The sequence below is a fragment of the Dipodomys ordii genome, unplaced genomic scaffold (assembly GCF_000151885.1).
Source record: "Dipodomys ordii isolate 6190 unplaced genomic scaffold, Dord_2.0 Scaffold36, whole genome shotgun sequence".
Classification (NCBI taxonomy): domain Eukaryota; kingdom Metazoa; phylum Chordata; class Mammalia; order Rodentia; family Heteromyidae; genus Dipodomys; species Dipodomys ordii.
Genome location: NW_012267252.1, coordinates 2,243,760 through 2,270,641, shown reverse-complemented (window position 1 = coordinate 2,270,641; position 26,882 = coordinate 2,243,760). Strand labels below are relative to the sequence as shown.

General features: G+C 35.7%; 1 protein-coding gene across 1 annotated transcript in view; it reads right to left on the bottom strand.

Annotated features, from left to right (window-relative positions):
• The window catches only part of R3hcc1l (R3H domain and coiled-coil containing 1-like), a 67,777-nt gene that overhangs the window by 27,453 nt on the left and 13,442 nt on the right, over positions 1-26,882 (bottom strand). The gene's annotated exons all lie outside the window — the stretch shown is intronic.

Below are 26,882 nucleotides of genomic sequence, written 5' to 3'. Positions count from 1 at the left end.
TGCTTGCCTCTTAACTACAGTTTTATGGAAATAAAAAAGTAATGGAAAAGGTAAAGGTATTTAATTAATCTGATTTGATCATTGCATTTATATGTGTGTGTGTGTGTGTGTGTGTGTATATATATATACATATATATGGTGGAGGGAAGAAAGGAAAGCAAAGGAAAGGAAAGGAAAGGGGAAGGGGAAGGGGAAGGAAAGGAAAGGAACTGAAGTTATTTCATAGTAAGGGATACAACAAACATGGTGTCTATTGATTTAATTAGTAAGCTATCTATCAAAGTATACCTTGATGGATTTCTGAATGAGATGTAGATTACTTAAAGAATCAGTAAGTGGACTTATAATCAATTAATTAATGAAGACAAGGCCAGGGAAGGTGGTTCACATCTGTTATACCAAATTCTGGGGAGGTGGAAACTGGAAGGATTGTGGTTTGATGCTAACCTAAGCTAATGACACTATTTCAACCAATAAATTGGGCATAGTGGCATGCATCTGTCACCTCAGCTACTGGGAGGCATGAAGTAGGATTATGGTCTAGGCAGGCCCATGCATAAACCTGAGACCCTATTTAAAAATAGTAACTAATGCAAAAAGGGCTGAAAAATGTGTGGCTCAAGTGGTAGGCCCACAGCCTTGAGTTCAAACAGGAAAGAGAGAGAGAACTCAAAAATCAGCTGCACGTGGTGATTCATACATGTAATCCCAGCAGTTAAGAGGCTGAAGCAAGAGAATCATGAATTTGAGGCAAGTTTGGGCTACCAATAAGGGGCAGGGCAAGGGAGATCAGGGGGAAGAAAAGGAAAAAATAAGAAAGAAACTCTACTTCTAGATATCTCTAATGTCTACTATCAGGGGCAAGGAGATCTTTTATTAATAATTGACATAAAGTCTAGATGACTGACATACATTAGAGAATATAATTCTACATACATTAGAGAATATAATTCTACTTATAAGAAAAGTGATCTATATTAATTTTAAGCACCTTTCAATCTCTAAATCTTATATTTGTATTCTTCTGTTTTAGAGGTTAATGACCCTTTTATTATTGAATTATACTGTGACGTCTACATCTACAATTAGTCAAGAAGAAATGCATCAAGAACAAGTTTACATTTACTCTAATGAAAAAAACAGTTGTATCTGTACTTCTAACTTGTAACTGACCTATTAAAGACTTAACGTTCCTCTATGATCCATCTCCATAAGCAAGTAAACTAGCACAAAACAAATCAGGCTTTTACATTTTCACAACAGTATGTTAAAGCTGCTTGTCCTACATTTGTGATCTATACACAGATCCCTATCAATCAACAGGATATTAACCCTCCAGAGAGTTAAATGGATTATTTGACAAGGAATTGATTTGATCTAGTATTTGCTAAAGGCTCACTTAGGTTATCTGATTGAGAGAAATTAGCTAATGGATGTGTTAACTATGTAAGCCTCTAGAATAAATTCTCTAAGCTCTATTACTTTTTAATAGAAATGCATCATAATAAGCCATTTATAGTCTCAACTTTTATTTGAAATAATTAAAACCCCATATACAAGTTGCAAAACTAAAAACTGTAGTGTCCACATACCTTTACCTATGTATTAATGTGAATATGTTACATCTTTTATCATTTGCAACATGCATGTTCCTTTCTCTCTTTCTCCTTCCCTCTTCCCTTCCTTCTTCCTCCCTCCCATCCCTTCTATTACATGGACACTGAATTTTTTCCTGAGCCTTTGAGAGTAAATTATAGGTATTATGGCCCTTTGTTCTACATCCTGCAGAGTGTGTATTTCCTATAAATAGAAATATCTCTCATACAACCACTGATAACAATTATCAATGTAAACAAATTTAACATTGATATAATACAATATAAATACAGCTAACATTAAGTAGTCTAATTCTGCCAGCTAATCTAGAAATATTTCCCTTTCCAAAACAAGATCCAATTTAGGGTCAGGCACTACATTAGATTCATGTCTCTTTAGCATCCTAATTTGAAACATTTCCACACCTTTTCACTATCTTTATGACAATGACATTTGGAGTATCTCACCCCTTCATACTTAATAAAGACAGCATACCAAGCTGGGTGCTGATGGCTCACCTTGTAATTCCAGCTACTCAGGAGGCTGAGATCTGAGAATCACAATTCAAAGCCAGCCTGGGCAGGAAAGTCCATGAGACTCTTTCTCTCTAATAAATTACCAAAAAAACTCAGACATGATATAGCTCAGGTGGTAGTGTGCTAGCCTTGAGCAAAATAAGCTCAGTGACAGTGCCTAGGCACTGAGCTCAAACTCCAGGATCAACACACACACACACACACACACACAACACACACACACACCATTCCTCACTATCTCACTAAACTTTATCTACAGAGTATCTCCCTGTGTCATATATTTGCAACTAAACACTACAAGTTGGTGATATGTCCTCAAAGAAACATATAAAGGCATCTTCTCGTCAGTCTCTTAACTTTTGTCATCCAGTTCAAGGTGTATCCAATTTCTCTACAGTCTAATAACTGTATTTTCTCATTGCAAAAAAAAAAAAAACAGTCTGCAGGGTACCACTTTAAAGACAAACTTCCCTCTTGAGTTAGTATTCAGAATGGTAAATCTGATGGTTTTATCTAATCCAGTTTTTATGAGATGGTTGTAAAAGGATGGTTTGCCAATACTAGCAGTCTTCCCACGTTTACCAGTCAGCCTTTGGCATTTTTTCTGAGAACAAAAGCAGGCTATGTATCTTAACGCACAAGATAGTAAGGCTCTTTAAGCTAAATTTTCAATGTTAAAATTTCACATTTCATGATTGGTCAATACAGGAAATGTCCATCTGAAAAACATTTTCTAACTTCTGCAAAATCCAAGTTAAAAGCAACTATTACCTTATCCCCAATGTCCCACTAATAAAAAGAAAAGAGGAATGCTCCCAAAGTTATATGGTTCCTTCACTAAAAACAGCATAATGTGCCCCTTCTGCTCCCTCTTTTCCAGAAAAACAGAAAGCTGAGTTTGATCTTCAAATGCAATGATTAATTCATCCCAGATGTCTGGTAATATTTATTTCACTGTTCCTTTTTAAAGTCATCTCAAATTCCTTCAAGAAAGCTTTAAAAGGCAAGGTACAGTCAATTCACACATGTTAATAAACAGAAATGTGAGGGTATAGGAAGAAAACATCTTTCATTGAAAATATGGCAGCAACATGTTTATTCTAAATCCATTTTCTGGAGTGTTTCTTTAAGTTTTATCCACTTAAATGTGACTAAGTTATAAAATGCTTTATGGAATAAATGTCTCAAGTGAGATACGTATTGGGTTCTGACCACACTACTTTCTTCAAATGATTGGCAAAATGTATGCAATATAAAAACATATAAAGCCAGTCAGTACAATTCCCATATACTGACACACTAATGCATATATCTTGAATGCAAGATTCAACAGGTAGACATAAAATTCAAGATAAGAGACTAAGTAAAAATAAATCTATCTTCATTAAGGGGTTTTTGTGTGTTTGTTTACTTGGTTTGTTGTTGTTTTATCTTGCTCTACATTTTAACCCATGTAATGAGCTTTTAAATTTTAAATGGTTATGGTGTGTGTATGTATTGTCTACTAATGCCGTATAAGGGAATTATAATTTAACATGCCATTTATGTGTTCAGAGCATCTTAATGAGTTGGCCCTTCTATCACTCTCCATCCGCCATGGCTATGGGTTCTATTACACTTTTCCCTTTCCTTTATTATGCCTAATCTTCTTGGTTGCATTCTTTTTTATTCTGCTAGTTTTTACTTTACTCATATTTTTCTTCTACCTTATTTTAAACATTTTTATATTATCTAATTATAATGATTATAGCACTTATAATATTAATGCTAACTTACAATTGCGCTAAATATATTGTGGTTTTATATTTTATGTTTAACGCTATTTTCTTAAGTTCTCAAGGATTTAATTTTTCTACTTACCCTGTGTCTGACTTTTGCTTAAGGCATTTTTGTTGCCTGTTTGTTAAGGCATTTTTGTTGTCTGTTTGTTATTTTAGTAACTTTGGGTAGCGAATGGGGCTTTACAGAATTCCATGCGACAGACAGCAAGTTTCCTCTAGAGAGTTTCTACAATAATATTATAACAACACATTTTCTTTTTGAGGTGTTACGGACCAAGTAGTTAGTATGCATCTGAAACACAAATCCACATGAGAATAAATCATTAGCTACAAATTCTCCAAGAAACTTTTCCCTTCACTCAGAGCCCAAATAAAAACAGAAAAGCTTGTTTTCTTTCTGTGATGCACTGAACTGTTTTTATGGCCTACCCTTTGAGTGAAAGTACAAGTCTTTCCAAGTTAAGGCTTTTGGAAGTGAATTCAGTATCCAAGGCCTCTTTCTCTCCAAGGCCAAGGCCTCCATTCCTATTTCCAATATACCAATGAAATCTAAGTCTCAAGTTACTAAAAACTAAAAGTAAAAAAAAAAAAATTAACAGGTTGTAATCCTCAATTAGAATCTCAACCCAACTTGACTATGCCTTACCTTGACAAATTATTTAACTTTATAGTAAAAGACAGTGCTCAAAGTCTTAAATTTACTCGAAGTATAAAATGACAATAGAAGACATATCTCACAGACATATCAAACAGATTAAACAAGATGATAGCTAGATCATAAGTCTTCATGAATGATAGGTACTAGTAGTGCATGCCTGTACTATTTTGAAAGGCTGAAAACAAAAGGATTGAAGATGGAAGCCAGTCCAGGCAGGAAAAGTTGTCAAACTCCTTATTAACCTATGGCTGGACACAGTGGTGCATGCCTGTCACCCCAAGCTACATGGGACTGAGACTGAGAATGGGAAGACTATGGTTCCTGGCTAGCCAGGGCAGAAAAAGTCCAGGAGACATCATCTCCACACAAGATAAACTAGATACAGTAGCACTCCCTGTGATCCTATTAACAATGGAAAGCCTAAACATAGGTGACTATCAGCTCAGAAGTATGTCAGGGTGGGATGTAAGAACCTATTCTAAAAATAACCCATGAAAAACATGGCTGAAGGCATGCTGAGCATTATCATGCCAGACTAGCAAAAGTGAGGTCTGTAGTTCAAATTCCACTACCACAAAAAATACCCAAAAGTTTTCTTAAAGTTAACCATCATTAAATAGGCAGTTGAGTTCTTTAAATTACAAAGTTTACAAAGGGAATCTTAAGTCCTAATAAAATACAACATACCCAACCAACTATAAAATCTACTAACATGTACTACATCTATACATCTGTCTTTGCCCATAATCCAAGCTCTCACTAATCACTTAATCTTGTAAACATCTAATAAAATAAACACAATGCAACCAGTCATAATGTGAAAATGTAGAATTTCATGAAAATAATATTCAAGTAACTCATCTCACAGAAAACTTGGATTTCAGCAAAATCAAACCAATAAACAACTAAAAGAAAAAGTTCAACAAAGATGATGATACAATAGGAATCAAGGGGGAAAAAACATGTCAAGGGATTAAGAAAATCTTTTGAAAAACTGTAAAATCCTTCAATAGTTTTTGTTAAAAGTAGATGCACCAGTCTAATGATAAATCAGTACCTTATAAATACTAGGTAGACAAATGCTATCAGACTAAAACATTAGAAAAATCATGCCAGTGACTTTTTGTTAAATACATGATAAAATAAATGTATTTCTGAACAATGTCCCAAACAAGCCAGGCCCCAGTAGCTCCCAACTATTAATTCTAAGTACTCAGAAGGCTGAGATTTGACGATTACGGTCTAAAACCAGCGAGAAAGTCTATGAGATTCTTATCTCCAAGTTAACCATCAAAAAGTCAAAGTGGAACTGTGGTTCAAGTGGTAGATTACTAGCCTTGAGCAAAAAAGCTTAAAGACAGTGCAAGGTTCTGAGTTCAAGCTCCAGTACTAGCACCAAAGTCACTAATAATTCTTTTTTAATTAAAAAGAATGAAGTTTTAGCATCCATTTGAGTTTTTATTACAGTCCTACAGTTTAGACTAGGGCCTCAAGCTTGCTAGGCAGGTGATCTACCACTTTTGCCACATCCTCAGTCCTTTTTACTTTAAATTTTCTTAAATAGGATCTTTCATTTATGCCCACTACAATCCACCTACTTTCACCTCACTTTACCTACAGTAACAGCTAGGATGACACAGACATGTACTATCGTATCCAGCTTATACAAGACCTTGTACACTTTTTGCTCAGGATGGTCTTGAATTGAAATCCCCTTGATCTTCATTCACTTTGTAAGTAACTGAGATTGCAGATAGTGAGCTACAATGCTGGGCTCCTATAGTTTGCTTATGAACTTTTTTGTGTGTGTGAAATAGCAAAGTTTCTTAGGAAGGGAATGTAGTTTCAATACACTGAAAGTGGGTCATATCTAGGGTGAGAACAATCTAATCTCAATTTTTAATAGGCCATCTTTTCAGAGAACCAATATTCTTCATTAGCAAGAATTTCTCATAAATATATAATGGTAAGGAGAAAGACTCATACACACACACACACACACACAGACAAAATATAGCTGTCAGTGGTACAGCTAGGAGAACATGAAACAAGAGAGGAACGAAATTAAATAAAAAAAGAACTGCTATATTTGTATACTACATAACCACAGTATTGTTTAAATTTATTATATTTGTTCCATGCACTATTTTTATTATTAAAAGCAATAATGGCCCAGTATGTCTGGGCCAGAAGTAGTGGCATATCCTAGTTACTCAGAAAGCAGAGACAGTATGATGCAGTTCAAAGCTAGATCTTATTTCAAAAACAAGCCAGGCCTGGTGGTACATACCTGTGGTCCCAGATTCTTGGGAGACAAAGAGGTAGGAGAATTGTAGCCTGAGGCTGGCCAGGCAAAGTACAGAATGCTAAGTGAGATTATAAACTAAAGTGTACATGGCTCAAGTGGTAGAGCACTTGTCCACCAAGTCAATCTGCAGTACTGCAAAATAGAATATTAAAATTTAGATACACTATTTTATAGTAAAGTAGAATACTGCTATAAGTTAGTATAAGAGAAAAAGCAATGAATATTTGTAAACACATCTTTATTACACAAAATTTTAAGTAGAGAAATGATGAACATAACAGAGGACTCTTTAGCATACCTGACAGCATAATAAAACAAGCAGCACATCTATTACTTGGGTGTTGGAAAAACAGCTTCAAATGTTACCAAATGCTGAGCAATCTTCACTTTTGGGTTTAAGAATGATCTAGGAACTATACTGTCCAATCACTAGCCACAGCAGCTATTGAGCATTGGAAACATGGTTAGTATGGATTGAGACGCGCTGTAAATAAACACTTGCAGATTTGAAACACTTAGTTTAAAAAAAAAACTTAAAATATCCCATTATTTTTACAGACTAGATGTAACATACTATTTTGGATATATCAGGTTAAATAGAACATTGACTTCATCTTTTTTTTAAGTACTTTTAAATGTGGTACTGGATAATTTAAAACTTTTAGTAGTTTTAAATTTAAATTTGCTGCCTATATTACATTTCTAATGAAATAATATGTCTAAAATACTACCATAACCGTAATATGTCCCTATGGAAAAAAGAGCCTTTTTCCCCCTGAGCCCTGTTTATATCAACAACATGAGAATATACTAAATCAAGAATTAAAGTGCAAATGAACAGATATGCTTGTGTTTACATATACTTTAATATTCTATAAATTACTGTTTTATCAAAAGAAGTTCTACTAATATTTCACAATCCCAAAATTAAATCAGTCAGACAACACTCCCTTGACATAAAAGCTATCCTCAAGTTTAGGATCAATTTTTTCCAACTTTTTCTTTTTCTAAAAACAAGAGCTTTGTATTTATTTGAAACTATGGCAGGTACTAGATTTAAATTATTTTTTCACATTTGAAAGCAACTTTCTTGATTTTTCTGTATAATCAAGACAATTCTTTATTCTCTTTGTATTATTAATAAACTGGCAAAATCAACAAATGCCAAGATTCTTCAGCAGTGCTGATATCCATGTGTAAAGAAATAGAAGTATGTTACAAGTAAATTTAGTATGTTTATTAAGCTACAAAACATATTAAGTAACAAAAGTAAGCCAAAAGACTTCTGGGCACTAAGATAAGTATGTACTTTACAGTTCTAGCTATCTTCTAAAGAAAAAGCTCACTATCCTTATCTCTTCAACTTCATAATCTGTTGAATATTATAATGGCTAACCCAGTTTTCATAGCTAGAACTTTGGAACTCACTGCTTGACATTTCAACAAGTTTAGTCATTTCCATGGTTCAAACCCTTCAGCAACTCTTAGCCACAGAACTTAAAAGTATGTTGACTAGCATATACAGCCCTACGTAAGTCATGCTTACCCTACAACTTCCTGCCTAGGCTCACCTCCAATTTAATTCCAGACTATTGTCTATCAATTCCAAATGCTTCAAGTATAGCCGAAGCATGCCCAGGTGTTATCTCATCATACCTCTATGGTTTAAAAAACAGACTATCTTTAGCTGGGATAGGTGGCTTACGCCTATAAACCTAGCTACTAAAGAGGCTGAGAACTACAATTTGAAGCCAGGAAAGTCCAGGAGAATCTATCTCCAATTAATTAACCAGCAGAAAGCTGGACTGGAGGCATAGCTCAGCTGGCAAGAACACCAGCCAAGCAAGCAAGCATGATGCCCTAAGTTAAAAATCACAGTATAAGCATCCATTTGGAATGAAACAAATGTGCTAAATCATGACAACAGAATCTCTCAAGAATCTCTTCCACACCAAATTGAGATTTCTGATCCATTCATTCATTCCACAAACATTTATTGAGTACCTACTACGTGTCAAAGTCACCTTAGAATCTAGAACATAGTAATGAGTAAACCAAGTCCCTGACCTCATGAAGGTAACATTCTAACTGTGAAGATAATAAACTTTTAACCATATACTATATGTGATAGTGATGCTACGGAGTAAAATGAAGCAAGGATCGCATACTGGGTGTGTATGGCTATTTTAACAGAAAATTATGTAGGTAAAGCAAGGACACCCCTATTAAGGAGTAAACACACCATAATCAAAGTTGGTGAGACACAACAGATATGGGGAAAGAAAGATCTATGAAAAGAGGAAGAAAAGGGGAAACGCTCTAAGGCATATACAGAAAAACAGTAAAACAAATGTGGTAATAGCAGCGTAAAAGGGATAGAGTAGACCAGAACAAGTAGGGGTATTTAAGTCATAGCAAGAACTTTGGTTTTTATTTTCAATGTGTTTGGTAATTACTGGATATCTTCTAGAAGAAAAACCCAGACACAATCTAACTTGTTTCTTCTAAACACCTTCTTAGCAATATGTGAATATACGAGGATAAAAGCAAGAGGAAAATGGTTTTAGTTAAGTTACTGCAGGATGTCTAGGCTAAATGTTGAAACATCACCAGAAATGATTAATGACACGACTCTCCAAGCAAAACTAGCAAAATGATGTGTTGACTATACAGGATGTAAAAGGAAGAGTTGCTGAGACTTTGTGGTATGATTAACCTGCGTGACAACAGTTATATATATTTAGATGGGAAGACTGGAGAAGGAAACGAAAAAAGCAATCAACAATTCTGCCTACTGGATATTCTGTAGTTGTTAAGAAAATAACAGGGAAATAAGTCTGAAGTTTAAAGGAAGTGTAAGCATGTAAGATGAATGTTTAGGAATCATCATGAAGTTTCAAAGAATAAACTACTACTAGCTAGGGAGACATAGAAGGTCATAATAGGCATAATAGATATAAACAGGCTTTGAATTCTAAAGTATATAGTTAGTGCATGAGCTTAGCTATTCTAATAAACCTGCTTCATCATATCTTTATTAGAAATAAATGGAAAATAATGTAGAGAATAAAATAGTCTAGATTGCTCAACTCTTCACTAGAGGACAATTAAAGCAATTTCAACCTCAGCATTTTTGTACACAAATAAAACTCACAAATTACAAGTATTTTTATAAGTTATTCAGACTTAGAAAAGTTTAGGATTGGGGGAGGGGGATATGAGAAGGGATGGGAATGGGAAACAAAGGAGGAGGTAACAATGCTTGATAAGAAATGTACTCGTTATCTTGCCCATGTAATTGTAACCCCTCTGTTTGGTATTTTCACAACAAAAAAATAAATAAATAATAAAAAATTTTAAGAAAAGTTTAGGATTAAAACCTATACAAAATCAGTTCTTCAGTCATTTATATCCAAACAGTCTAAGGAACAAATGAGTAAATAAACACATACTTTTTTAGTAATGGCCATTATATACCTTTGTAGAACTGGGCAACAATGGGATATAGCAATAATATTCATTGATCAACCTTTATACAGTGGTCAGTACTCTGATGACAACACTAGATTTCAAAATTCTATTTCTTGGTCACCATAGACTATTTTATTTCTTGGTCACCATAGATTAAAATATAAGAATAAGGTCTCCAAAGTAGAAAAAGTATGATTTTTTTCTAACACCTTAAAAAATAACAGATGGCTCAAGATCTGAAGTAGAAGGTAAAATACAGTTTTATAAAAAAAAAAATTATTAGCTGGGTAACAGTGGCTCAAGCTTGTAATCCTAGCTACTCAAGATGCTGAAATAAGGATACAGGGTTACCCACTGTAACAATGAGATGTACAAGACACTAGGTTGAAAACGAACTTTACAACTTGGTGGGGAGGGAGGAGCTGGGGAGGTGGGGAGCTAAGGGATAGTAAAGGGAAAAATAAAGGAGGTGGTAACAATGCTCCATAGGAAATGTACTCATTATCTTATTCATGTAACTGTAACCGCTCTAGAGGTACACTATTTTTACAATAAAAAAACATTTTTTAAAAAGAGGCTGAAATCTGAGGATAGCAGTTTAAAACCAGCCCAGGCAGGAAAGTCCACAAGACTCTTATCTCCAATTAACCACCACAAAACCAGAAGTGGCGCTATGGCTCAAAATGGTAAAGTGCTAGCCTTGAGTGAAAAAACTCAGGGACAATACCCTAAGTTCAAGCCCCACAACCAACAACAACAACAACAACAAATATATATATATATATATATATATGTATATATGTACATATATTTAAGATGTTTTGTACTTATAATAATAGATTATAGCATAAATTATTTTTTAAACTTTATATTCCTCAAGGTTCAGCCAAGATGTTATAAGGAAGGAATTACTTCTTTTTAAAGGTAGAATAATATTCCCCTATGTATATACATCTCACATTTTTTGATCCATTTATCTGCTAATGGACATTTAGATTATGCCAAATCTTAGTTCCTGCAGATAATGTAGCAATGAACATGGGAACTTATTAGATTCTGTTCAGGATGCTGCTTTCAATTCTTTTTGATATATATATATATCAAGAATAGGAAATTATTGAGTCACATATGTTTCTATTTTTAACACTCTGAAGTATTTCCACACTGTTTTCCACTTCACAGTCCCACCAATACTTCCATATTCTTGTTAAGAGTGCTTACCTTGCATAAGTAAGGCAGTGGGGTCAACATGTACCCCCTTACACATATACACACAAACACACACACACACACACACATCCTTAGTCCACATAAAATATGTTTACCTGACACTGAAGGCTCTCTATGATTCAATAGCTATCTACTATTCCAATCATATTTCTACTACTCAGATAAAATCCTCCATTCTAGGATGGATGGCCTTATAACCTGGTCCTTTTAACTTCTGTGAAATGCCCTCCATGAATTATCTCAGTTTAAATAGTCCTAGTCACTACTCATTCAAATGGCTTGTATCAAATTCAGCTTTTTCCTATAATTATTGGAAAGCAATTAATTTCATCATCCTGTGAATTCATATGCACTTATCACCTATGATATTCATTGTCATGATATACATGAATTATATTCTTATTTATATGTTGCACTTATAGCCAAGCACAGTGGTATATAACTGTAGTCCCAGCTACTCAGGAAGCTCAGGCAGAAGAATCATTTGAGTCCAAGACGTTGAGGACAACCTGAGCATCACAGTGAGACCCTGTTTCTTTTTTATATAATTAATAAATCTGCATTTACTCAAGTATTCTCGAACTCTCTAAATTTCTTAAAGACAGTCTCTCACGTTTCTTACATCTATGTAAATACAAGTGCTAAATATTCAGAGAGGACAATTAATTTATAGGTTAATTTTAAATTGTAAAACTACATATTAACTTTAATTCAATTACTTTTTAGAAAAGTAACTGAGAAAATGAGGCAAAGGACACTAGACTTAGGTCGCTGGGATTTGCATCTGTATCGCATGCATCTTCCTACTGCAGAGTTAAGGACTGTACCTGAAGCTGGGCGTTGGTGGCTCACGCCTGTAATCCTAGCTACTCAGGAGGCTGAGATCTGAGGATCAAGGTTCAAAGCCAGCCCAGGCAGGAAAGTCTGTGAGACTCTTATCTCCAATAAACCACCAGAAAACTGGAAGTGGTGCTATGGCTCAAGTGATAGAGCTGAAGAGTGCAGGGACGTGAGCTCCCAAGCCTAGAGTTCAAGCCCATGACAGACCAAAAAAAAAAAAAAGGACTGTGCCTGACACGTGGAAAGCACTAAAACATTTAAATACTTAATAAAATGTTGTTTTCTACAACCATAAACAGAACATTAGAGTTCTGTTTTAGTCCTCTAGAGATTGTGCAAGTTATTTTGTAGTAGTCTCTAAATTCTGTTTGTTTACCTATTACCCCTGAATAGACTCCAAGTGCCAAAAGACAAAAACTGTACTTTCTTTTCTGCTTAAAGATTGTAAAGCAACTATCATAGTACTTGTAATGGGAGGCACGAAATATCTCTCAAATTTTTAGAAGTTATTCAAGGGAAGCTCATATATACTTATCTGTCCTATGTAAAAACATGTTAGTTACTCTTCCCACTATGAAGATTTATTTTTCATCATCTTTGGCACAAATCTAAACTGTTATGCCAGGTCCCATGTCCCAATAAATATGCATCCACAAGCAATTATAGAGATAGATAGCTTACGGGGAGGGGGCACTCGTTGGTCAGGTCCCCATGCTGGCCTGTGGTTAGGGGAAAAGGAGAGTGGGGGGAGGGGTGTGGCCCTGTGATTAATCACTGCCCACTCTGCTTAGGGGTATTTATCACAGCCCACTGTCAGGTAAATCACTGGAAAAACACCTCTTCAGTAATTAATGTGAAGTGACGGATGGACAGCCCCTGGGCCCATTAATCAGGAACATCAGCAGCCTACTGAGATTATGAATGTCAGGATGCATAAACTGCTGGTGGATCAATAGGCCCAGGAATTCATCCAAAGCTCTCATTTCCGAGGCATCTCCGGTACATTAGGCTCTCTCAACCCCTCCCTCAATCTGAAATGAAAATCAAGGCTTCTGAACAAAGAACATGAGCTGAGGTCAAAGGTGATCACTATAAGAAAACAGTCAAGGAAGCTGACCAGGAAAGACACCAAGATAAGAACATGAGGATGAAGTGCTATACTATCACGCTCTCTCTTGGAAGGTTCGGTATACTGGAAAAGCAGGGGAACCAGAAGATATATTTAACATTCACATATTTAGACTGATTATTTTAGGGATTACCCAGTTTCTTTCTTCTAATTTTGCAGCATTTTTCTGTCCATATTTTTTTCCTTTCACATCAGAATCACCAACATTCACATAAATAAGAATGAAATTTCAATTCTATGTAAGAATCTAGGTAAACTTTTTAACTTAAGAAGAAATTGTATAAAATGAAGTCATTAAACTACCTTTGAATTTAATTTAATTTTAGCCTTTATCATCATGATGGACAAGGAATTGCCAGCAGAAATGCTTATAGTGTTAAACAAAAACATTCTCCATCAAAGTGTTTGTTCAATCTAGAGCTGAAAGAGAATTACTGTTTACTAATCATCCCAAATTTTCCATGAGAAGGAAAGCTACCTTAGGTATTCATACTGAATACATTCTAGACCAGCAGTGTCAGAGAAAAAGACTGCCCTTTACCAAACCCCACCAAATCCCAGTACTGTGTTCTGTGGTCAGACATAGGCCAGTGCAACAATTGTTGGTTAAAAAGTGTCTCAGAGTTACGGCTGCCTGTTCCGCTAAATCTCATTTCATCGGCCTGATGGATGGATGGACAGATGGCTGCTTGGTGAAAGCAGCATTATCAGCCAGCTTCTATGGAGCCTCTAAATGATGGATAGCCCTCTTTCTACTTTCTCCAAACCACCATCGATCCAAGCCATATTTCAGCGGTCAGAAGCCCAGTAATATTAAGACACACAATCAGGTTAAGTTACTTGCAGTGTAAACCTCTAGAGCAGAAATCTTAACACCTCAGCTTTGCTGTCATGAACCAGGCTAAAAACGTTATAGTTTCATTCTTTCTAGCTGCTAACACAATGAATTCCAACAGCTCAAAGCCCAAAGGGAACAGCTGGGCTCTATTCCTAGCTAGCTTGCCTGCCAATTTGTTTTTACTAGCCAGTTCATTTCTGGAAAATGAACTCTGCAGTAGTGCTGAGTAGATCTGTGAATATGTGTATCCAGTGTACTATGAAGCTATTAGAACCATAAAACCACCTAGAGTTTCTCGGTATACAATCACTAGCCTCAAATGTGTGTGGCCTTACAACTACTAAGATGACCTACCAACACCAATGGTGGTGATCAAAACCAGAACAGATTAAAATTCTGTCTTAAATGTTTTGTTTATCTACTCTGCTTGATTAAGTTCTAATATCATGCATATGTATCAGACGGTAATCCCTTGTCTATTTTCACATGTACATTTCTGTGTCCATTTTTGTCACCTTCTAAACACTATCTCAGCTTGTGTATTTTAATTTCCACACCTTTCTTTGTACCTTTGTGTTATTCTCAGCTCTCAAACAACTTAGATTCATATCAATGGACAATAAAACAAATTATTTCCACTAGTATCACTAAAACAGGAAACTGATTCTAGCTTTGTGATATGGAATTCTAGAACTCACATGCTCTCTTTTTTTATGCTTACTTAACCTCAAATGACCTTCTCTAAATGCTAGCAATTGTACTATTAATATAGCTACAATTGTACTACTACTCTAAATGTTATCAGGATAACCTCGCTCCTAGTCTTGGCAAACTGTTGACTGAAATGATGCTACCTTAAGCTCAGAGAATTTGTGAGGAAAATGTCTAAGGGTGTGGCAACTTTCTTTTTGCTGTATGGTAGTCTAATACTTCAATATCAATGCCTTAACAATATCTATGGTTTAGTTGGTAAGTGATCTAGATTTTAGTTTGAGTTTCTACTCATGCAGCTGTAAATCTTAGATAAGTTTCCCAACTAGTTTTTTATTTAAATTTTTAGAATGAGGAGGTTATACAACGTGACTTAATGGTCTTTTTTAGCTTAAGTTATCAAGGTACATGTGGAGGTAGGATGTTAATCAGGACGTGCAGTAGTGAAACATCCTGGCCACCACAGGGTGAAGTCTAGTTAGTCATCTTGTCCTCCATTTTGACCAGAATGTGACATTTTTGGACATGAAGAGGATAAATTGCTATGTTTAAAAGTACTCCTATAAAATAATATTCTATGATTGAAAGTACTACTTTATTATAAGCATACTTATGAATGAGAGGCACTGACCACAAAAACATTCAAGAATTTTTATAGAATCTACTGAGTGCAGCAGGACTGAAGTTAGAGGCCGGCCTGGGCAGAAAAGTTTGAGAGATCCTATCTCCAAAATAACTAGAAAAAAAGAGATCCAGGGGCATGGCTCAAGTAGTAGGATGCCAGTCTAACAAGCACAAAGCCCTAAGTTCAAACTCCGATATTACTCTCCACCAAAGAAAACATTTTACATAACTTTTGGGTTTTTTAAATCATTTAAAAAATTATCTTTAAATAGTTGTACAACAGAATCCTACAGTTCTATTACTGGAAGGAATCATAGGTCAGAACTTAATATAACCAATTTTTTTTCAAATAAAGATATTGAGATTCCAAAGTTTTAAGTGTGGAGTTACATTAAATACTAAATATCAAAACAAGCCTGGTACATAGTTTACAATACTGTGCTCATTCTAGTCAATTTCTCAGGCTTTCTATTTTTATACTAGGGATTTCATGAGGAGGGTAAGTGACGAGGGGCTAAGTGTTGTATAAGTGTGTGCCCGTACGTTTGGATGGGGAGAGTGTGGTCACAAAGAAATCTGATTGCCTATACTATCGTCCTTCCCATCATTGTGGCACACAGTTCATCTGAGAGCCATTTACTAGCTGAAGGAACAAAATCAGAGAAAGCCTAACAACTAGAAACCTCTATTTCTCTCCTTTACTCCAGTTCTATACAGGAGGTTGAAAAGTAATAAAGTAGAAATAAATAAAAATCAGAGTCAGAAGCCCTAAGACAGTATAAATAGATGAGCTAAGGCAGCAATTTATCCTCTTCATGTCCAAAAATGTCACATTCTGGTCAAAATGGAGGACAAGATGACTGACTAGACTTCACCCTGTGGTGGCCAGGATGTTTCACTACTGCACGTCCTGATTCACATTCTACCTCCTCATGTACCTTGATCCTTACAGCTAAAAAGGACCCTTAAACCATGTTGTATAACCTCCTCATATTAAAGATTAAAAAAAAACTAGTTAGGAAACTTACCTAAGATTTACAGCTGTATGAGTAGAAACTCAAACTAAAATCTAGACCACCTACCAATTAAACTAATTTTATCACCATTATTGCTGTATCACCCAGTTTTCTACCCAGTACATACTCAGGATATATGCTGAGCAAAGTTTAATGAGGAAGTTAATTGTGCTGCAAAAATAACCACATAATGCACATCAAATCCAAATATATTATCCACACTAATGCTCAATTGCGTTAATGTAAATGATTAGGATGACTTTTCTACTTCATTTCCACAAAAATGTGCCTCCTACACTGGACAAGACACTACAACTACTCTTATTATGAAGAAAAAAAGCATTTTTTTTCTAAGAATCCCCCCAAAAGGGCTTTAACTCAGAAATAAATAGCTATTTTAAATGAGTAATAAGGAATGAAAATTCTTTCAACTTTTATTTCTATATAATCCATAATTTCATAGATGCTGTTTTATTTGAATTAATAAAATACACTTCAGAAAAATTAGTTTTTATACTTATTTGGACAGCTATCTTAAACCAGTATGAAGATCTTTAACATTTATTTATTAAAGTCTCTTAGTGGAAAGAACGATTACTCCATGCCTAAGAGAAGAATGACCTTTTTTTTTTTTCCAAACTGTGGCTGTAAACAATGTCAATTACATTCTCTAAGTTTAGGTTCTACAAACAAAGTTGTAACAAAGTAATACCATTAATAGTAGTAGAAGAGGGCTGGGAAGATGGCTCAGTGGTAGAGCGCTTGCCTTGTATGCATGAGGCCCTGGGTTCGATTCCTCAGCACCACATAAGCAAAAAGAAAAAAGCCAGAAGTGGCACTGTGGCTCAAGTGGTAGAGCGCTAGCCTTGAGCTGAAGAGCTGAGGGACAGTGCCCAGGCCCAGAGTTCAGGCCCCACAACCGGACCCAAAAAAAAAAAAAAATAGTAGTAGAAGAAAAAGAACAAGATCAGCTACTGTTTGAGTATTAACAATGTCAAAAGGACTATATTAAATACTGTATATACACTAACCCATTTGATTCAACTACAACATGAGGTAACTTTAGCTTTACAGATGGGCAATCTAGACCTTAAATAACTTGTAACCAGCTTCTGAGTATTGGTTAATTAGTCTCTGCACTTGACTATAATACTAGCCTGCCAGATACTCAGCAGGATGGTCCGTCTCACAATAATGTACTAATTTCATAAATATTCCCAATCTTCTTAGACTATGTGTAAATAAATATAAAGCAACCAAACAGTTCAAAGACTGATGCTTCAATAATTAAGAAAAACAATCAGAGTAACAATGGAAGAACTTTAATGCTAACCTTCTAGACTTAAAAGTGCTGACAATTATAATTCACTATTGTCTCTGAAATTTCCTCATTCACCTTGACTCACCCTCCAAGCCATATGGTAAAGAACTTCACCAGGTGTCAGGAGAAGAACTCTTCCTCTTCTATTTCCCATAAGAATAATTTCTATACTTCTCTCCAACTCCCTAAGCATTTGGAAGCATCCAGAGGTACATGAAATATGGGACTAACAACCAGTAACACGGATTAAAACAGATCTCAGGCTGAAGAGAGCTTCAAAGCACAGCATAAAATATACTCAATCTGAGCAGAGGAAACTAAACTGAATATGACAGTACATTCCTGTAATCCCAGCACTGGGAAGGAGGGTTGTGAGTTCAGGGCCCCGACTGAAAAAATAAATAAAATTATGGGCTGGGAAGGTGGCTCAGTGGTAGAGCGCTTGCCTTGCATGCATGAGGTCCTGGGTTCGATTCCTCAGTACCACATAAGCAAAAAGAAAAAAAAGCCAGAAGTGGCACTGTGGCTTAAGTGGTAGAGCACTAGCCTTGAGCTGAAGAGCTGAGGGACAGCACCCAGGCCCAGAGTTCAGGCCCCACGACCGGACCCAAAAATAAATAAATTAAATTAAAACTTAAAACAAGAAACATATACAGCAAATACCAACTGTACCTAGCATGTTCAGATTCAATCTTGCACAGAACATGTTAACAAGGGGCTGGGAAGTTGGCTCAGTGGTAGAGCGCTTGCCTTGCATGCCTGAGGCCCTGGGTTCGATTCCTCAGCACCACATAAGCAAGTGGCGCTGTGGCTCAAGTGGTAGGGCACTAGCCTTGAGCTGAAGAGCTGAGGGACAGTGCTCAGGCCCAGAGTTCAGGCCCCACAACCGGACACACACACACACAAAAAGAACATGTTAACAATATTTTAACTAGTTTTCCACAGACATAAGTCTTTGCCCCTCTACATGTAGTTGTACAAAGAATACAGCTTGTACAATGAGAAGAAACAATTCACGGAAAATCTGGGTATCTGGATACAGGATACATATTCCATTATTATCTTGAGAGCCCCAAAAGACATAAAGATACTATGGCATGAAAACTTTTTTTCTCACAATCCATCACAATTAATGTCTTACCAGGCATTGTCACCTACTGATTTCATATTTAATAGGCGGGGACATAGGCCCCAGCTGAGTCTCTTTCACAATCCACTGACATGGGAACTCCATGGTTCACCAACTTAAGCATTTCAAGTTCAATCTTAGCATCGATTACAGACTCCTTTGAAAACACCCAGATAAGCCTTAATATAACTGAACAGCAGCAATATAATATCTAATAGAAAAGTAACACAAAAAATACATTTCCTACTCTATAAATGCCTAGCAGGAGGGAGCAAGCAGAGAAGGGGGAAATAAAAAACCCTAAGTGGGAGTTAGTCTGTGTTTAACATTGGTTTCTCTTGTTTGAGTTAAACTGACATCTAATAAGTGACAAAGAAAGAGCACAAACAGGAGTTCTATCTCAATCCTGACATGTATTACAATTTGATATCTTTTTCCTCTTTAGGATGAACAGACTAAAGACTAATAAACCACTAAGTAAATTTTTTAAGTCAAAGACACTATTTTAATCTGTGCTTAGTGTGTACATATAGTATCTCATTTGATCCCAACTACAACTAAGTAGGAGCTACTACTATTATCTCAACTTCCTGGATCAGAAATCTGAACCTTAAGTCACTTAAGATCACCATGTTCCTAAATGTTGGTTCAGATGTCAAAGTCCTTGCATTTAACTACTATACTGGATTAGAATACATACCTTTTAAAAGTGTGATAAAGCACAGCAAAAATACTTAAATTTAATAAACATCAAAGTACAGTAGCAACAAAAATGAGTAATTGTAAAGGAGGCAGAGTCTACATACATAGCAATACAGTCAGAACTCTATTTTCTAGCTCTTCTTTCCATACTTCCTCTATCATACTCTATCATACATGCTATACCAGCACATACAAAAGCCAATTGTGCCTGATAAGACACCAGAAGAAGCAAGTTTCACTTTAAGCAGGCAAAGAAAATATTAGGTGGATAATAAAAGCTTTCTTCTATGCTGCTTGAAAGTTTACTAATTAAGAGTTTCAAGTATAACAATTACTTTAGACTACATCTTCAGAGCAATGTTATTTTAAGGATCAGAAACTAGTACAGAGGGCTACAGATTGCTTTCAAAGAATAATCTACTAAACAAACATTGCCCAGATACTTAAAGGGCATTCTAATCTATTATTCTTATGATTCAAAAAGAAAGATAAATGTTAGAGAGAGATAAAAGCTAATAATAGGTAATGGTATTTTCTCACCATCAAACAAATATTTATTAAGTTTACACACTGTACTGACATCTAGGCTGGGATAGAGGAGATTAAAATCTAGGATTGTAAGTAACAATGTCATTTGAAACAGATAAATAAAAATGCAACCTCTCCACTTAAGGTGTCTCTACCTTAAGATGTAAGGAGGAAAAAATAAAGAGGTTGTCCAAAGTGATCAAATATAGGTGCCACATAAAGGGAAAAGGAGTAAGTGATAGAAACTCAAGGTAAAGAGGTATCACACAGGGCCTGGAATGGTTGAGGAATATTTCATGAAATGGGTGGTACTGGATGGAGATAGGTATTCAGAAGCTGACACTGAATTTTAGGGGAACCATTCCAAACAGAAAGAAGATTTTGTCAGAAAGATTGTATTCAGCCTGAAAGATCTTCAACACTAAGGAGTAGGCATTAGTACCCTATGCAGGAGAAAATCAAGCCTAGACTCCACAGATAATGTGAGAATAGTACTAGTCTTTCTAGGCTTGCACTTTCCCTTGGATCATTGCATCTGTCTTTCCATTTGCCCCTAGCATCTGTTTTAAATATATATATCTCACTATAGAGAAAACAGGACAGCAAGAAACTTTAAGAATGGTATCTATCTATATCTCTCCCTCCCCCCTCTCCATCTCCATCTCATGCTTACTTAATCCAATGGTAGCTGTGCCAACTAGTAACATATTTAATCTAAAAACACAAATGAATCAAGAGAATGAATGGGTTCCAAAACAATGGGTCTGAAATCTAATCTTAGAATTAGACATTATACTTACTAAAACAATCAAATACACTTACAGGTTGAATCCCTTATATGAAAAGCTTTGGGCCAAAACTGTTTCAGGTTTCAGGTCCTAGAATATTTATGTAGACTTTATGAACTGAGCATCCCTAAACCAAAAATCTGAAATTCATTCCTTGATATCTGACAGAGACTGTATGATAAGCCATGTATTTCTGAAACAATACTAGCCAACAATGTGTGTGTTAGTAAATCCAATCAAAATAAGCAATCAATAAGTCACAGAGACATATTTGCCTGAATAAAAGTCCATACACTATGGATCTAGAAATGGTAACTGGTCTTATTATTACCATCTCCATTACCTTAACTCTTACAGTTTCATTTCCTGGTATAAAGTTCCATTTAATCCAGCCACATAGTTTTGGTAAGAAAATGAAACAACTACACATTAAAAGACTGAGTTTCCACGAACCAAACAAGTTTTAGGTTTTTGTTTTATATTTTTATTAACAGAGCCTAACAACTAGAATAGCTTCCATTCAAACTACCTATTAAGCCTGAGTTCCTCAGCTCACTTCCTCCCACCTCATCTCATCTTTAACTGACTATAGCCATTTTATTCTGCTGTCCACCTTCCCAAACTGCTGCTCAACAATTCACAGGCTGTCACAGATTGTCAGTACTGCATTTGGAGACAAGAAGTACTCTTATGGGACAGTTACAGTGTGTTAGTACAGCATTTTCCCAGACACAATGTCAGTTTTTATAGCCAGTTGCAAATTAGCTTCTTCTTTAAAAAAAAATAATACTCTTAATAAGACAGGTACAAGGAGATTTTAAATAACCAAGATTAAAACTTACTTTGGTTTCTCTGAGACATAAGCTGTTTCAGTCATATACAAAAAAAAAAAAAAAACAACTCAGCAATCTACTTTAAGCCACACACATCTGGAAATATCTAAAGAGATTTCTGATACTAAAAAAAAAAGCAAAAAGTCTACAAAAAAATGGAACAAAGGAGAATCTTAATTTTTCCCTTTTTTTGTGCTTATAGCTCCTCAACTTTGTATACTACTTGAGAACACTGTTTAAACTCATTTCAACATTAATATTTATTTCTCACTATATCTATCTGTAAAACAATTTAAAAGAAAATTCTGAACCAGGACTTATAACACAATCTGTAATATTAGCCTTTGGGAAGCTGAGGTTGGAAGATCAAGAATTCAATGACAGCCTGAGCATACTGCTTCAAAAAAACAAACAAGCTGGGCACTAGTGGCTCACACCTATAATCCTAGCTATTCAGAAGGCTAAGATCTGATGATGGAGGTTCAAAATCAGTGCAGGCAGGAAAATCTGTGAAGCTCTTATCTCTAGTTAACAGACACACACAAACACACATTACATACACACAGAGAGAGACAAAAGGCTGGAAATGGAGGTATAGCTTTAGTGGTAAAGCACTATCCTTGAGCAAAAAAGTTCAGGAATAGCACCCAGGATCTGAGTTCAAGCCCCAGGACAGGCACAGACATGCGTGCACTCCCCCACACACCCCCCTTACCCCCAAAAAAGGAAGGAAAAAAAGAAAGGGAAGGAGGGAGGAAAGGAGTGATGTTGCTATAGTTGCTATCTAAGTTTTGTCATATAATTGAGCAGCAGCACATGAGTACCAATGCTGTGACCAAAGCTCTTATTCACACTAAAGCCTTTACACTATTACACATGAAAGACTGAAAAGATCTTAAGAAGATACAGATAAGAACATCTCACAAAACAGTAGTTCATATGAATTTACCAAGTCTTCTCTGGAGAAACACACATTAACTGAAAAGAAGTATCTACAAGGTAATATTAAGCATTAAAATTAGTTATCTAATTTTAAAGTATTTTAATAACATTATTCATCCTGCTTTATTATACTTTACTAAGGATTTAAAATAGACATGTATTCCTCCTAAATAAATTCAACCCCTACAGTAACACTACATCTTTGCAGTTCCCATTATGAATTGTAAGAAACCTAGAGCTTGATAAGAAGGCTAATTCTCAGTTGCAGTAGAAAGACTAAACAAAAAAAAAGCTAGTAATCCAACTCTTAAAAACTCTACCACAAACAAATACAAACACAAAGAAAGATACAAATACAAAGAAAGACACTGAACAGAAGCAAGAAAAATCTACTAAAGACTCTTAAGTGTTTCTAAAAATTTATACTTTAAAACTTACTAGTTACAAAATAAGCATTCAAGTAATACATATAAAGCAAACAAAAAAATAACTCTATAATTGCAACAATGAGAAGTACAAGTTGTCATGTCCAAAACTAGCTTTACAACTCGGTGGGGGGGGAGGGGGAAGAGGGGTAAGGAGAAGGATTGGGATTGGGGGGGAGGGGGGAGGCTGGGAAGGGATGTGAAGGGTAAACAAAAGGAGGAGGCTGTAGATGCTTGGTAAGAAATGTACGCATTATCCTGCCCATGTAATTGTAACCCCTCTGTATAGTATGTTCACAAATAAAATAAAATAAAAATAAAATAAAATTCCTAATAAAAAATAACTCTATAAAATATTCCTAAGTGTAGGCAACTTACCACGTTTTTTTTGAATAATAAAACTCTACAATATGCAGACAGACTGATGGCAAATTATACAAAAATTTCCTCTGATAGCAGCCTCACCTGGAAATAATAGTAACAAGAATTATTTTTAGGCTGGGAAGGTGGCTCAGTGGTAGAATGCTTGCTTGCATCCATGAGGCCCTGGGTTCAATTCCTCAGCACCACATAAGCAGAAAAAGCCAGAAGTGAAGTTGTGGTTCAAGTGGTAGAGCACACTAGTCTTGAGCTGAAGAGCTGAGGGACAGCACCCAGGCCCAGAGTTCAGGTCCCATGACCAACAACAACAACAAAAAAATTACTTTTATAAAAAAAACATACAGTATTTCTTTGACATCTATTTGACTTTTCATCATATTTTGTAAATGTTGAGATTTTTATATTCTAGGATTGAATCGATAAATAATAAATATAAATAATGGGACCAGGTTTCTCACTATTGGATGAAGCTATTAATATGGAATAAAGGAAAACAGAATAAACCTGTAGTATTAGATTGGAATCAGAATGTGCACACACATGCAGACACACACATAAGCTTACATGCACACACACACCTCACATATATCTTTTTCATAGATGTCTACTGAAAAGGCCTTTTAAACAACACTACCAAGTAGCAACTAAAACAAAGAATGCTTGTAAAGCCATTCTCTATTAAAAGGAGAATGATATGAGAGGACATTGATCAAGATGCATGTAGTCACAAACTAATAGATCAAACTGAAACCCCTGTGTACAATTACTTGAAGGTAATTTTTTTAAAACCTAAAATTTTTTTTTTTTAAAAAAGGAGCACTCCTTGAAAACGTTACTCATTCTAGGGTTGGGGCCTGTAAGGTTGAAAAGTGAGCCTAGACTATCTTATGTTAAGAAGTGCTCAAAGAATGACAAGTATATGTCAAAATGAGGCAGAAATCAGCTTCAAGGGGTTCCTAATGACCAAAGCAGAAACAAAATCAGAATAAAGTACTACCGTAATTAAATATAGAGGGAATGAGAGAATTAGAAAATCATCAGAAATCACACTTGGGGGGGGGCGGGGGGGGGGAGGCTGGGAAGGGATGGGAAGGGGAAACAAAGGAGGAGGCTACAATGCTTGATAAGAAATGTACTCATTATCTTGCCCATATAATTGTAACCCCTCTGTACAGTATTTTCACAATAAAAAATAAATAAAAATTTAAAAAAAAAAGAAATCACACTTCAGTCAGAAGTTACCAAAGGATAAATTAGTGCATGATAATTCAGGGAATAACAAAATATTAACAAGATCTCAAGGTATTTTTTCCACAAGCTATTTTCAAACTACTAGTAATTCACAAATAGCAAAGAGAATGCAATACCACTGAGCCATACACCTAAAAATTAATGAATAAAAATACATTTTGTTGCATTCATTTTATCACACAAAATAATTACAAAAGGGAAAACGGTTAACTTTACAGTGAAAAGCCCTCATGAAGTGATCCAAGATTACATACATCAATATTTTAATATTTTCTTTCAGTATTCTATGCTTCCTCATGTATATTCAGAAGCACACAAATTCTGTGGTACTCCTGCAAGAAATGGATAACCTGAATCCAATCATCAGACACCCAAACTGAAGGCATTCTATAAAATAAGTAGCCTGTACATTTCAAAATTATCAGTATCATAAAAAAAAATCTGAGCAAAACTGAGGAACTACTCTAGATTAAGAGATAATGACAATTGAACGCATTCCATGATTGGAAATTTTTTCTTCAAAATCTGAACAAGCTGTGGATCATATTAAATCAATGCTAATTTCCTGCTTTTGACAACTGGTTGTATAAGTGAATGTCCTTGTTTTAAGAAAATAAACAATGAAGTTATTTAGAAAGAAGGGGCAATAAGGTCTACACCTTCATCTCTCAAGAAATTTAGCCATGAAGCCGGGCACTGGTGGCTCACGCCTGTAATCCTAGCTACTCAGGAGGCTGAGATCTGAGGATCTCGGTTCAAAGCCAGCCGGGGCAGGAGAGACCGTGAGACTCCTATCTCCAATAAACCACCAGAAAACCGGAAGTGGCACTGTGGCTCAAGTGGTAGAGCGCTAGCCTTGAGCTGAAGAGCTGAGGGACAGTGCCCAGGCCCAGAGTTCAGGCCCCACGACCGGACCCAAAAATAAATAAATAAATAAATAAAACCTGTGTTAGCCATATGTTTATGGTAATGCTAGTGTAAAGAAATCTACTGAAAGCTGGGTGCTGGTGGTCACGCCTGTAATCCTAGCTACTCAGGAGGCTGAGATCTGAGGATGGCGGTTCAAAGCCAGCCCAGGCAGGAAAGTCTGTGAAACTCTTATCTCCAATAAACCACCAGAAAACCGAAAGTGGCGCTGTAGCTCAAGTGGTAGAGCGCTAGCCTTGAGCTGAAGAGCTGAGGGACAGTGCTCAATCCCAGAGTTCAAGCCTCATGACCAATCAAAAAAAAAAAAAAAGAAATCTACTGAGCTTCGAGTTGTATAGTGTTACAGCACACACAATTATATATAGAATATAGTAGTTGATAACAGTTATAAATGATAATGCTCTAGTTTGTGTACTTATTATAATTTTATCATTATTTTAGAATGTAGTACTTACGAAAAATTCTGTACAACAGCATGCTATGCTACAAATGTCTTGATTGCATCAAGAGGCCACATGGAATTACTGACCTACACCACCTAGATTTGTTAAGCATGATATGTATACAATAACAAAATAACCTAAGGATACATTTCTCAAGACATAGTCCCATCATTAAATACTACATGACTGTATATGTGTTAGATGATGCAATGAAAAGACAAAAAGGAAACAGTAAAATGTTAATATTTGAGATCTGAGTCAATTCTTTCCACCATTCTTAGAACTTTTCTGCCGGCTGAAACAACAGCAGCAAAAAAATGTCAGCACAGTACCTGACACATGACCAACACTCAAATTCCTGATAGCTGTTAGCTGTTGTTAATGAGACCATAATCTCAAGATACTGTGCACAATGAAGTTCTCTTGACTCAAGAGGTACATTCTTTTACAGCAGGAGAAATGGAAGGAACAAAA